The sequence below is a fragment of the Rhipicephalus microplus genome, unplaced genomic scaffold (assembly GCF_043290135.1).
Source record: "Rhipicephalus microplus isolate Deutch F79 unplaced genomic scaffold, USDA_Rmic scaffold_446, whole genome shotgun sequence".
Lineage (NCBI taxonomy): Eukaryota > Metazoa > Arthropoda > Arachnida > Ixodida > Ixodidae > Rhipicephalus > Rhipicephalus microplus.
In genome coordinates, this window is record NW_027465010.1 from 45,001 (window position 1) to 57,500 (window position 12,500).

Here is a 12,500-nt window from a genome sequence, read left to right on the forward strand (position 1 = left end):
TGGCAAGCGGCATTCCGCTGCGCGCGTGCGTCGTCCGAGCAGTTGCGTGATAAACGACCGTGTCGAAAGCCCAAACACCGCCGAGGCCAGTCGCCGCCGCCGCAAGGGCAGCCACGCAGCCTGGCGAGAGGCATCGTCTCGTGTAGCGTCGCCCCCGCCCCAACTGGAGTGGCCCAGTTTTTTGAACGGGACGGGAACTGCGAAGCACTTAGACCGACGGCGGACTACGACGAGAACGCCTTAAGCTTCGCCAACGTTTCGCCAACTCGTGCGGGAGACTTTTTCCGCTTCGCGGCAAGTCGTCGCGCCGTGCTCTCCGCATCAACCGCGTACGCAGCGAACCGCAAACGTCGGGCGCAGCCTCCTCACCTCCCTGCGCTTTGCGCGCGAACGTTCCCTGTTCGCGCGGCAAAGCCTGGAGGAGGCACGGCCCCGCAGCGTGTTCGAGCGCCCGGTCTACGGGACACCCTGCTTACTTCGAGGGCAACAAGCGCAACGCAAGGCTGCGATCTCGCGCACTTTGCGCACGGCTGGAGAAGCTTTGCTGGCCGGCTTTCGCTCCTCGTGTTTACCGTGCGTTAAAGTTGCGCGTCCGTGGCTCTCGCAGCTCTTGCGCGCCCGGTCGCAGAGAGGAGTACGCAACCTCGACCGCACTTTCCCTGCAGGCTTCCTTCCGACTCGAAGTCCTGCGGCGGTCTCAACGAGGTGCCACATCCTCAATGCAGTCGGTCGCCCCCGTTTCGGTTGGGCTCTGGCACGACGGTCGCCACCGTCTCGCCCTTGAGTGGCCGCTGTTGGCGCTCGCTGTGAGGTGTTCAGCGTGCTGTCCGTGTTGCCGACGCGGTCAAAACGAGTCGACGGCTCACGTTCCCTTGTGCGCCGAAGGCTCTCTTGATATGTGATCCGACCCTCAGACAGACGAAGCCAAGGGAAGACCCAAGGCCGCAATGTGCGTTCAAAGAATCAGTGCTCAGTGTGTCCTGCAATTCACACCAAGTCTCGCAGCTGGCTGCGTTCTTCATCGACCCGAGAACCGAGTGATCCACCGCTTAGAGTCGTGAAAAAGTGTTTGTTCAATTCCGTACAGTCAAAACCAAACGTTTCTGGCACTCGGCCAAACAGTGGCCAAGAAGGGCGCTTTTCAGCGCACGCTTGGACTCCAAAACTCTGCCGCGCCTTTTTCGGCTGCCGCAAATCGAGCAAACGGTGTGTTTCGGACGGCGTTTCGCTTCCGCTACTTGCGAGTGCTTTCGTGGTCCACCCCTCTATAAATACTCGGGAGGCGTCGAAGCCGGTTCTCCAAGCCGGACCCGTAGGTATCGTTGTGTGCTCGCTCTCATTGGCCCGCCTAACCAGAAAATGCCTGCGGTACACCCATTTGGATAAGAGTGCACGCAGATGCGGGCCTCGACGGCTACACATTTCCTCGGGCGGCCGCCTCCCGGCCTCCGTGGAGCGCGGGATGCACGGTCCCATCGACAAGCCTCTCCCGTTTTTACCGTGGCGTCGCGGTTCACCACGGCGGGCGGGTCGGTCTCCTCCGCATAAAAAGGGGGACCCCCGCTTTTTGTTCCACGAAATCGCACAAGCTTTTTTCGCATCCACGGTTTGCCACCGCACACCAAAATGCCGATCCGGCTGCCTACTTTAGCCAACAGGTGGAGCCAGGCGCGCCGTACTTGCGCGGCACTTCCCACGTCCACCGAAGTCGGTGCCAAGGACCACTTTCGGCGCCGGAGCCGCGTACGAGCCTACTCGAGGCGGAAGAACGAAGCCAGCAAGGGCCTGGCCGCAAGTGCGTTCAATTGTCGGGACGTCCAAGTCCCTCGTTCTTCCGTGCTTCCTCTTTCGGCAAGTCGTTGCGGCACCTTCCCAAAGCGCGCAGACCCGCTAATCGCGACGAGCGCGACGTGGCCGTGCCGCCTTTCCCTCGGCAGCAAGCAAAACGCCTGGCAACGTCGACGCTCCCCTAACCGCGATCTCGCACCGTGTTTCGTGTGGCGAATTCAAAAGCCGGCCGGCGCTGCTGCAACCATTACGGTCGGTACGCATACGCCGCGGAGGGCGGGACGGTCATCGGAGCGTGCGGTTCCTCCATCGAGTACTGCGCACCTCGGCCGTCGCATCGCCGTGCCATGACCGGCCGCGCGTCAACGCGAACCGGTGCCAGCGAGATCCCTCGCCTGCAAGAACCGACCGGCAGCCTCCGTCACCCGAGGACGCGGAGGCGCTTGCCGCGGACGGCGGGACGGTATGCACTGGTGCACAGCGGACCCGTCACATCGCCAGTTCCTTGACCGACCGCCGACGCTTGTGCCGTTCCTCTCGTACTTGGCAGTCGCCGCGCGATTGTCGGGTCTCGTTCTTGCACGCTCGAACGGTCGGGAGGGCACTCGGCTGGCGTTTCGGGAACGCGCAGCCTCGCCTTCTACCGACGTAACCACGACTCGCCGTTCGCGCTCCGCCGCTCCTGTTTACAGTACTAGGCGGTCCCGCAGCGGTCGGGTCGCGCATTTCGAGCGCTTCGAGCCACGGTGCAGTGGCGGGTCGAAAGCCGACCTATGAGTGCGTTGCGCCGTTTGTACCCGCGTCCGCCACCTGGCCGACCGTCCAAGGTCGCGGTGTTGGCGTCCGCTGGGCGCAACAATTTGTCACGGGGTGCCGCTCCACATTCAGGCAGCCCCGTGGGGAAAAGCCGACCCCGCGTCCAAACGGGGTCAGCGGCAGAAAGTGTCGGGCGCAGACGCAGCTGAGGCGCTCACCCTTCACAATCCGTTAATGATCCTTCCGCAGGTTCACCTACGGAAACCTTGTTACGACTTTTACTTCCTCTAAATGATCAAGTTTGGTCATCTTTCCAACAGACCGGCGCAACCGAAAGGCCGCGCCGGACATCGGTCCGAAGACCTCACTAAATCATTCAATCGGTAGTAGCGACGGGCGGTGTGTACAAAGGGCAGGGACGTAATCAACGCGAGCTTATGACTCGCGCTTACTGGGAATTCCTCGTTCAAGGGGAACAATTGCAAGCCCCTATCCCAATCACGAAAGAAGTTCCACGGGTTACCCAGTCTTTTCAGACAGGGATAAAGACACGCTGCTTCCTTCAGTGTAGCGCGCGTGCGGCCCCGGACATCTAAGGGCATCACAGACCTGTTATTGCTCTGTTTCGTGCGGCTAGGAGCCGCTTGTCCCTCTAAGAAGGTTGTAAGGTGCTGGGAACCCCGCACCTATTTAATAGGCTAGAGTCTCGTTCGTTATCGGAATTAACCAGACAAATCGCTCCACCAACTAAGAACGGCCATGCACCACCATCCACCGAATCAAGAAAGAGCTCTCAATCTGTCAATCCTCCCAGTGTCCGGGCCGGGTAAGTTTTCCCGTGTTGAGTCAAATTAAGCCGCAGGCTCCACTCCTGGTGGTGCCCTTCCGTCAATTCCTTTAAGTTTCAGCTTTGCAACCATACTTCCCCCGGAACCCAAATACTTTGGTTTCCCGGAAGCTGCCCGCCGAGTCATTTGAGTAACTCAGGCGGATCGCTGGTTGGCATCGTTTATGGTCAGAACTAGGGCGGTATCTGATCGCCTTCGAACCTCTGACTTTCGTTCTTGATCAATGAAAACATTCTTGGCAAATGCTTTCGCAGTAGTTCGTCTTGCGACGGTCCAAGAATTTCACCTCTAGCGCCGCAATACGAATGCCCCCGTCCGTCCCTCTTAATCATTACCTCGTATTCCAAAAACCAACAGAACAGAAACGAGGTCTTGTTCTATTATTCCATGCAAGTTTATTCAGGCGACTCGCCTGCGTTGAGCACTCTAATTTTTTCAAAGTAAAAGCACCGGCCATCTCGAGGCACACAATGAAGTGCACCAAGAAAGAACCGGCATGATGTTCAGTCCGAGCCGTCGCATCGGGTAGATGCACTACTCGTCTGGAACTGAGATCCAACTACGAGCTTTTTAACCGCAGCAGCTTTAGTATACGCTATTGGAGCTGGAATTACCGCGGCTGCTGGCACCAGACTTGCCCTCCAATTGATCCTCGTTAAAGGATTTAGAGTGTACTCATTTCAATTACGGGGCCTCAAAAGAGTCCCGTATTGTTATTTTTCGTCACTACCTCCCCGTGCCGGGAGTGGGTAATTTGCGCGCCTGCTGCCTTCCTTGGATGTGGTAGCCGTTTCTCAGGCTCCCTCTCCGGAATCGAACCCTGATTCTCCGTTACCCGTAACAACCATGGTAAGCAAGTAACCTACCATCGAAAGTTGATAAGGCAGACACTTGAAAGAAACGTCGCCGGCTCGTGGCCATGCGATCAGCACAAAGTTATCCAGAGTCACCACACAATACGGGCCGAAACCCGATCGATCTTGGTCTAATAAAAGCACCCGTTACCCAAAGGGCTCCAGGCTCACTGCATGTATTAGCTCTAGAATTGCCACAGTTATCCAAGTAGGAAGAAACGATCTAAGGAACCATAACTGATTTAATGAGCCATTCGCGGTTTCGCCTTATTTCGGCATGTACTTAGACATGCATGGCTTAATCTTTGAGACAAGCATATGATTACTGGCAGGATCAACCAGGTAATCGTTCGACTGCGCGTCCGTCCTCGCCCTCGGCGGGCCGGACGCAGTCTGTGTGCGGCGGAGGCCACCTTCAGGCGCCCCAACACGCTTATTTTGCACTCCGAGATGACGGCGTTCGAGCTCGCTACGGCACAACCTTCCCGAAAGACGAGTGGGAGCCGTGCGGCAAGAAGCACGTTCATGCTCGCTCTTTTTCGTTGCATCGACTCGGTCGCGCCGTGCGGGTTGCCCAAGCCCGCTGCACTGTCGGTGGACCGGCCGGAACTAGCAACGGAGCCGAGACTGCAAAGCCGCCAGACGACGGGTCACGCCCGCGTCTTCGGCGCTTTCGCATCTGAATCGCCCGAGGACGACACGGAACACACCTCGATATCGTGGTAAAACGGCACCGTCCGACAACCAGCCCCTAACGCATCAAGCGGATGAGGCTGCAGACGACTGCCGTGGATTCCCCTGGAGCAGACCCGAGGACACGCTTGACGAGGCCGAAGCCCGCCGCATATCAGACACCCGGTCGCTTTCGCGTACGCCGCTCACGAGAACCCCCACATAATAGCAGCGATAAGTACCCAGACCTCCTTGGGCCCTAATACGAGCGTACTCGAGAAAATTTCACCGCGGGTGTGCCCCGAAACGTGTGGCATGTTGAGCGTGCCACAAGTCTACGTCGCTCTCAAACCCGCCGAGGTCGTAGAATTTGCGACCCTACTCACGAAATTCCCACCGAGGATACGGCCGCAAACGTACCGCACCTTGGGTAGGCCACGAGTTTGTGCAACACTACGCTGACGGCACAGCACCGAGGTCGTGCGCGCACGCACGGGAAAATTCCGCCGCGGTTTCTGCCGAAAACGTGAGGCACCACGACTCTCCGCAAGTTCGCGTCGACTGCGAAAGACCGAAGTCGTGAACGACGTGTCCGCTACTCGCCGCCGACACGCTGGACACCAAACGTACAACGACTCGACGGCGTCGTAGAGGCCCACGACGCGGTTTTCCTTAACGACGTCTCGGCGTGGCACCGACAGGTTAGAACGGCCGACCAACGTTCCCTGTCCGCCGTTCGGCTCAGTCGAAGGGCACGGCGACTTCGGCAACGCTGCGAAGCCGCACGGTGACGCACGCCATGTCCCCATTTTTTTTTTTCTTTCTGCGTCTGCCGGGGTGCCCCTATAATAGCAGCGATAAGCACCCAGACCGCCGTGGGTCGCTCGCCCCGGCTGACGTGGTTTTTCGTACTCCTGCGGCGGTCGCCGTCAAGCACGTCCAAATACGCTACTTTCGTGGGCGCATTCACGCTCTTTCGCTTCGCCGGAGTGCCAGCACTCACTCTGCCAAAAACGGCGAACATCCGAGCGGCGGTTCCCACTTTTGCGTCGGCGTCGCAAACCCCGCCCCGGCAGACGAGGTTTGCCGTACTCGTGCGACGGTGGCCGGCGGGCACGTCGAAAGACGCCGATATCGTGCGCGAATTGGCGCACCTTGGCTTCACCGGAGTGCCGCCACTGACTCCTCCAAAAACGGCGAAGATCCGAGCGGCGCTTCCCACTTTCGCATCGGCGTCCCGAACTCCGCCCCGGCTGACGCGGTTTACCGTACTCGTGCGACGGTCGCCGGCGAGCACGTGGAAAGACGCCGATATCGTGCCCGAATCGGCTCCGTTCGGCTTCGCCGGAGTGCCAGCACTGGCTCGGCGAAAGACGACGAACATCCGAGCGACGGTTCTCACTATTGCGTACGCGTCGCAAACCCCGCCCCGGCAGACGCACTTTGCCGTACTCGTGCGACGGTCGCCGGCGAGCACGTAGAAAGACGCCGATATCGTGCCGGAATCGGCCCCGTTTGGCTTCGCCGGAGTGCCAGCACTCACTCGGCCACAAACGGCGAACATCCGAGCGGCGGTTCCCACTTAGCCGTCGGCGTCCCGAACTCCGCCCCGGCAGACGCGGTTGCCGAGCTCGTGCGACTAGCGACCGCGAAGCCGTCTCGCGACGCCGCTTTCGTGCGCGGCTCCCACTGCGACCTGGGTCACCCGAGGTCGACGAGCAAAAAAGAATGTCGAAAAAAATTTTTTTTTTTTTTGCGTCTGCCGGGGTGCCCCTATAATAGCAGCGATAAGCACCCAGACCGCCATGGGTCGCTCGCCCCGGCTGACGTGGTTTTTCGTTTTCCTGCGGTGGTCGTCGTCAAGCACGTCCAAACACGCCACTTTCGTGGGCGCATTCGCGCTCTTTCGCTTCGCCGGAGTGCCAGCACTCACTCTGCCAAAAACGGCGAACATCCGAGCGGCGGTTCCCACTTTTGCGTCGGCGTCGCAAACCCCGCCCCGGCAGACGAGGTTTGCCGTACTCGTGCGACGGTGGCCGGCGGGCACGTCGAAAGACGCCGATATCGTGCGCGAATTGGCGCACCTTGGCTTCACCGGAGTGCCGCCACTGACTCCTCCAAAAACGGCGAAGATCCGAGCGGCGCTTCCCACTTTCGCATCGGCGTCCCGAACTCCGCCCCGGCTGACGCGGTTTACCGTACTCGTGCGACGGTCGCCGGCGAGCACGTGGAAAGACGCCGATATCGTGCCCGAATCGGCTCCGTTCGGCTTCGCCGGATTGCCAGCACTGGCTCGGCGAAAGACGACGAACATCCGAGCGACGGTTCTCACTATTGCGTACGCGTCGCAAACCCCGCCCCGGCAGACGCACTTTGCCGTACTCGTGCGACGGTCGCCGGCGAGCACGTAGAAAGACGCCGATATCGTGCCGGAATCGGCCCCGTTTGGCTTCGCCGGAGTGCCAGCACTCACTCGGCCACAAACGGCGAACATCCGAGCGGCGGTTCCCACTTAGCCGTCGGCGTCCCGAACTCCGCCCCGGCAGACGCGGTTGCCGAGCTCGTGCGACTAGCGACCGCGAAGCCGTCTCGCGACGCCGCTTTCGTGCGCGGCTCCCACTGCGACCTGGGTCACCCGAGGTCGACGAGCAAAAAAGAATGTCGAAAAAAATTTTTTTTTTTTTTTTTGCGTCTGCCGGGGTGCCCCTATAATAGCAGCGATAAGCACCCAGACCGCCATGGGTCGCTCGCCCCGGCTGACGTGGTTTTTCGTTTTCCTGCGGTGGTCGTCGTCAAGCACGTCCAAACACGCCACTTTCGTGGGCGCATTCGCGCTCTTTCGCTTCGCCGGAGTGCCAGCACTCACTCTGCCAAAAACGGCGAACATCCTAGTGGCGGTTCCCACTTTTGCGTCGGCGTCGCCAACCCCGCCCCGGCATACGCGGTTTGCCGTACTCGTGCGGCGGTGGCCGGCGGGCACGTCGAAAGACACCGATATCGTGCGCGAGTCGATGCTTCTTGGTCTCGCAGGAGGGCCGCCACTCACTCCTGCAAAAACGGCGAAGATCCGAGCGGCGCTTCCCACTTTTTCGTCGGCGTCGCAAACCTCGCCCCGGCAGACGCGCTTTGCCGTACTCGTGCGACGGTCGCCGGCGAGCACGTCGAAATACGCCGATATCGTGCCCGAATCGGCCCCGTTTCGCTTCGCCGGAGTGCCAGCACTCGCTCGGCCAAAGACGACGAACATCCGAGCGACGGTTCCCACTATTGCGTACGCGTCGCGAACCCCGCCCCGGCAGACGCGGTTTGCCGTACTCGTGCGGCGGTGGCCGGCGGGCACGTCGAAAGACGCCGATATCGTGCACGAATTGGCGCTCCTTGGCTTCACCGGAGTGCCAGCACTCACTCGGCCAAAAACGGCGAACATCCGAGCAGCGGTACCCACTTAGCCGTCGGCATCCCGAACTCCGCGCCGGCTGACGCGGTTGCCGAGCTCGTGCGACTAGCGACCGCGAACGCGTCTCGCGACGCCGCTTTCGTGCGCGGCTCCCATTGCGACCTGGGTTACCCGAGCTCGACCAGCAAAAAAGAAGGTCGAAAATTTTTTTTTTTTTTTCTGCGTCTGCCGGGGTGCCCCTATAATAGCAGCGATAAGCACCCAGACCGCCGTGTGTCGCTCGCCCCGGCTGACGTGGTTTTTCGTACTCCTGCAGCGGTCGCCGTCACGCACGTCCAAATACGCCACTTTCGTGGGCGCATTCGCGCTCTTTCGCGTCGCCGGAGTGCCAGCACTCACTCTGCCAAAAACGGCCAACATCCGAGCGGCGGTTCCCACTTTTGCGTCGGCGTCGTAAACCCCGCCCCGGCAGACGCGGTTTGCCCTACTCGTGCGACGGTCGCCGGCGAGCGCGTCGAAAGACGCCGATATCGTGCGCTAATTGGCGCTCCTTGGCTTCTCCGGAGTGCCGCCACTCACTCCTCCAAAAACGGCGAAGATCCGAGCGGCGTTCTCCACTTTCGCATCGGCGTCCCGAACTCCGCCCGGGCTGACGCGGTTTACCGTACTCGTGCGACGGTCGCCGGCGGGCACGTCGAAAGACGCCGATATCGTGCCGTAATCGGCCCCGTTTGGCTTCGCCCGTGTGCCAGCACTCACTCGGCCAAAAACGGCGAACATCCGAGCAGCGTTTCCCACTTTCGCATCGGCGTCCCGAAGCCCGCCCCGGCAGACGCGGTTTGCCCTACTCGAGCGACGGTCGCCGGCGATCACGTCGAAAGGCGCCGAATTCGTGCACGAATCGATGCTTCTTGGTCTCGCAGGAGGGCCGCCACTCACTCCTGCAAAAACGGCGAAGATCCGAGTTGCGCTTCCCACTTTTTCGTCGGCGTCCCGAACTACGCCCCGGCTGACGCGGTTTACCGTACTCGTGCGACGGTCGCCGGCGGGCACTTCAAAATACGCCGATTTCGTGGGCGCATTCACGCTGTTTCGCTTCCCCGGAGTGCCAACACTCACTCTGCCGAAAGCGGCGATCATCCGAGCGGCGGTTCCCACTTTTGCGTCGGCTTCGCAAACGGCGCCCCGGCAGACGCGCTCGTGCGACGTACTCGTGCGACGGTCGCCGGCGAGCACGTCGAAAGACGCCGATATCGTGCTCGAATCGACCCCGTTTCGCTTCGCCGGAGTGCTGCCAGTCACGGCGCAGAAAACGGCGAACAAGTGTTTTTTTTTTTTTTTTTTTCCTAGAATTTGTGTTATAGAAGGCACATTTGATATCGGACGATAATTTTCAACTTTATCACGCGCACCGATTTTCGTGTAGAGGTTTGCAAGTTTATGGGAATTTCTCCACTTGGAATAATGCGATTTAGTAGTACTACGAGAACTTCATGGATGTACTCAAGGGTACGGGGCAAGTCAGTTACGTCAACACCTGCAGATTTTTTACACTTCAAACTGAAAATTGTTGGTTGTGAGTCCTCGTGTGATATTAAAGGCCGATTCGCTAACACATAGAACAAAGAAAGAAAGGAAGAAAAAACGCCCGCGCTCGCTCAAGAAACCTGGGTTCGCAACAAGTGGCAACAACAAGCAACCGAGCGAGTGCGCCAAAACCCGTGGCGGCCGAACAAACGCGAAGTCCCAACCGCGTCAGCCGGGGCGGCACGGGACAGGAAAAATCACTTCAGCCGGGGCGGCGGGGCACCGAATAAACCTCGTCACCTCGTCGCAGGATAAAAGAGGAAACAAAAAGTCTAAACAGCGTCTGCTGGAGCGAATGCGTAATAAAACAACAACAACAACAAAAAAAAAAAAACACCCGCGCTCAAGAAGTCTGCAATCACCACAAAAGGCGACTGTGACCGAGCAGCGTCAGCCGGGGCCGTGCGGAAACGGAAAAACCGCGACTACCGGGGCGTCGAGGCACCGAAAAATCCACTTCAGCCGCGGCGAAAAAAAAAAACAAAAAGAAAGACGGAGGGGGGGGGGGGGAACCACGTCTGCCGGGGCGAAGGAAAAAAAAAAAACGCGTCTGCCGGGGCGAGCCCGGGTGCGGCACCACCGGGAAAACTGTGGCAAACAGACATGGCGATCGAGTGAGTGGGCCGCCAGCCAGGCTCAGCCAAAAAGTGCAAAGTCCGAACTGCGTCAGCCGGGGCGGCAAAAACCACGTCAGCCGGGGCGGCGCAAAAAACCGCGTCTGCCGGGGCGGCACGAAACCGCGTCAGCCGGGGCGGCGCGAAAACTGCGTCAGCCGGGGCGGCGCGAAAACTGCGTCAGCCGGGGCGAAAGAAAAAAAAAAAAAAAACGCGTCTGCCGGGGCGAGCCCGGGTGCGGCACCACCGGGAAAACTGTGGCAAACAGACATGGCGATCGAGTGAGTGGGCCGCCAGCCAGGCACAGCCGAAAAGTGCAAAGTCCGAACCGTGTCAGCCGGGGCGGCAAAAAACCGCGTCAGCCGGGGCGGCGCAAAAAACCGCGTCTGCCGGGGCGGCACGAAACCGCGTCAGCCGGGGCGGCGCGAAAACTGCGTCAGCCGGGGCGAGCCCGGGTGCGGCACCACCGGGAAAACTGTGGCAAACAGACATGGCGATCGAGTGAGTGGGCCGCCAGCCAGGCTCAGCCAAAAAGTGCCAAGTCCGAACTGCGTCAGCCGGGGCGGCAAAAAACCGCGTCAGCCGGGGCGGCGCAAAAAACCGCGTCTGCCGGGGCGGCGCGAAAACCGCGTCTGCCGGGGCGGCGCGAAAACTGCGTCAGCCGGGGCGAAAGAAAAAAAAAAACGCGTCTGCCGGGGCGAGCCCGGGTGCGGCACCACCGGGAAAACTGTGGCAAACAGACATGGCGATCGAGTGAGTGGGCCGCCAGCAAGGCTCAGCCAAAAAGTGCTAAGTCCGAACTGCGTCAGCTGGGGCGGCAAAAAACCGCGTCTGCCGGGGCGGCACGAAACCGCGTCAGCCGGGGCGGCGCGAAAACCGCGTCTGCCGGGGCGGCACGAAACCGCGTCAGCCGGGGCGGCGCGAAAACTGCGTCAGCCGGGGCGAGCCCGGGTGCGGCACCACCGGGAAAACTGTGGCAAACAGACATGGCGATCGAGTGAGTGGGCCGCCAGCCAGGCACAGCCGAAAAGTGCTAAGTCCGAACTGCGTCAGCCGGGGCGGCAAAAACCGCGTCAGCCGGGGCGGCGCGAAAACCGCGTCTGCCGGGGCGGCACGAAACCGCGTCAGCCGGGGCGGCGCGAAAACTGCGTCAGCCGGGGCGAGCCCGGGTGCGGCACCACCGGGAAAACTGTGGCTAACAGACATGGCGATCGAGTGAGTGGGCCACCAGCCAGGCTCAGCCAAAAAGTGCTAAGTCCGAACTGCGTCAGCCGGGGCGGCAAAAACCGCGTCAGCCGGGGCGGCGCAAAAAACCGCGTCTGCCGGGGCGGCACGAAACCGCGTCAGCCGGGGCGGCGCGAAAACTGCGTCAGCCGGGGCGAAAGAAAAAAAAAAAACGCGTCTGCCGGGGCGAGCCCGGGTGCGGCACCACCGGGAAAACTGTGGCAAACAGACATGGCGATCGAGTGAGTGGGCCGCCAGCCAGGCACAGCCGAAAAGTGCCAAGTCCGAACTGCGTCAGCCGGGGCGGCAAAAAACCGCGTCAGCCGGGGCGGCGCAAAAAACCGCGTCTGCCGGGGCGGCACGAAACCGCGTCAGCCGGGGCGGCGCGAAAACTGCGTCAGCCGGGGCGAGCCCGGGTGCGGCACCACCGGGAAAACTGTGGCAAACAGACATGGCGATCGAGTGAGTGGGCCGCCAGCCAGGCTCAGCCAAAAAGTGCCAAGTCCGAACTGCGTCAGCCGGGGCGGCGCAAAAAACCGCGTCTGCCGGGGCGGCGCGAAAACCGCGTCTGCCGGGGCGGCGCGAAAACTGCGTCAGCCGGGGCGAAAGAAAAAAAAAACGCGTCTGCCGGGGCGAGCCCGGGTGCGGCACCACCGGGAAAACTGTGGCAAACAGACATGGCGATCGAGTGAGTGGGCCGCCAGCAAGGCTCAGCCAAAAAGTGCCAAGTCCGAACTGCGTCAGCCGGGGCGGCAAAAAA

The 12,500-nt window shown here is 60.8% G+C and overlaps 2 non-coding genes across 2 annotated transcripts; both read right to left on the reverse strand.

Moving 5' to 3' along the window:
- Positions 1 to 904: 904 nt before the first annotated feature.
- Positions 905 to 1,057, reverse strand: LOC142794526 (5.8S ribosomal RNA). The gene has a single exon (XR_012892416.1). It is a non-coding gene; the product is annotated as a 5.8S ribosomal RNA (ribosomal RNA).
- Positions 1,058 to 2,776: 1,719 nt separating this feature from the next.
- LOC142794519 (small subunit ribosomal RNA) lies at positions 2,777 to 4,591 on the reverse strand. Its single transcript, XR_012892410.1, has one exon. It is a non-coding gene; the product is annotated as a small subunit ribosomal RNA (ribosomal RNA).
- Between the last annotated feature and the right edge of the window lie 7,909 nt (positions 4,592 to 12,500).